Raw genomic sequence first — 1782 nt, 5'->3', positions numbered from 1 at the left:
GCAGTGTTAATATGGTTTTTCATTAAAAAAACCACATATTTGCCTTTCTTCCCAGAGGCCCTGATCTCACTGATGTACTTACATGTTTTAGTAATTCAAAATATACTGATTTCTCTTTACACCCTTTCACATCACTGTCTAATAGTGAAATGAAAATGCTAAGAAACATTAGAATGCTAAATAGATGCTTTAGCATCCAAAAGAACACCAACATTTTTTAAAGTCAATTAATTCTCACTCTTCTAATCCCTCAGCACACAGGAGAAATGGGAAAACAATCTGTGAACTCTAGAACATAAATTGGGATAGAAACTGACAGCCAAGAGCTAGGATAAAACACAATTTGAACACAATTTAATTTCAGAGTAGGTACTAAGTACATTAAAGAAATAAATCAAAGGACATCCACTTGTGAAAGATTCCTCTCAACTATCATTTGTCAATAAATAACTCCTGATGAAAACGACATAAAAAATAACTCCTGATGAAAAAAAAAAATTTAATTATTGGTTTGATAAAACACTAAGACTACTGATTAATATTGCAGTTGATTAATAATCATTGGGCACTAACAAAGCTGTTAAATGAGAAATAGAACCTCAGATGACTTTGCAGTCATAAAATGAGAAAGAGAAGCTATATAAACCAAATCTTTAACTCTCCTTATTGATTAGCAGATGAAGCCAGCTCTTCTTGTAGCTAAAACAGTACATAAAAAGGTCTATTTCATAACTCTTCACTTGGCCATCACCACTCTCATCTAGAGCTCAGTCCCCTCACACTGCAGTGTTATTTCCTTCACACCCATACTCTGCTCTTGTCTCTTCTCTTGCCCTCTAAATTCATTCATCAACATTCGTTTGCTCTTCAAACTTCCCAACTGCCTCATTCTGCCCTCTACATCTGCAACACTTTAACATTTTCTTGAGAAAGCAGTCCCTAGAAGAATTAGAAAAAGGCACCTACCTAGCAATGAAGACTTAAAAATACTTTTGAGCATTTCCTGCAGTAGCCTCAAGAGATGATCACATTAAGAACCAGTGGAACATTAACTACTGAAAAAAGGCAGCAACTGAGACTTGAATTCCAAATCAGTCTACAGACAACGACTCAAGCTGTGGAGCTCTCCAGAGACATAATACACTTTCATTTAAATGATACATTTATTAAATTAGAATGAAAAAGTTAATGTACTTTAGAGTGCAAGAAACACATTTGCACACTGGACCTCAATACAGAGAAACAATGTCTTCAGAATCATTACAGCAAAAAAACATCCTCTGTATGTTATTACATATTGACCAAACAAGCAGTAACATTTGAAAGGGAAAAAACCCCAAACATTAAGTACCATCAGCAGATGCAAAAAAGCAATAGAGAAGAAAGCAAGGATCTAGCTAGACAAGAAATGTTTCTACCTTTAGCAAGTTTAGGTTCTTGGCAGGACTCAAACTAGTACTAAGAGCATTCACTTTTAGCAGATGCTAAGTCTCACACAGCTGGCTTTGGCTTCAAGCTACTTGAAGCTGTTGAGCAGAAGAGCAGCATCAAACACAGTATCATCCCATTAGGATTTTGTCAAAAGCTACAATCATAACATGTGACAATTTATTTGTTTTAAATCAAGAAAGACTTTCAGTTCCAATACTTTGATTTCACAGACCCTGGAACAACTGAACACTCCCTGATTTTTTTCATCTCTCTCCAACTCAAACCTGACAGTGAAGAGTTTGAGATGATATGTATGCTGAAAAGCTGAGTAAGGTTATGATCAGTGTTTTG

Source organism: Calypte anna, chromosome 5 (assembly GCF_003957555.1).
Source record: "Calypte anna isolate BGI_N300 chromosome 5, bCalAnn1_v1.p, whole genome shotgun sequence".
Classification (NCBI taxonomy): Eukaryota; Metazoa; Chordata; class Aves; order Apodiformes; family Trochilidae; genus Calypte; species Calypte anna.
The sequence above is the reverse complement of the archived record's forward strand: the minus strand, read 5'-3'. Positions refer to the sequence as shown.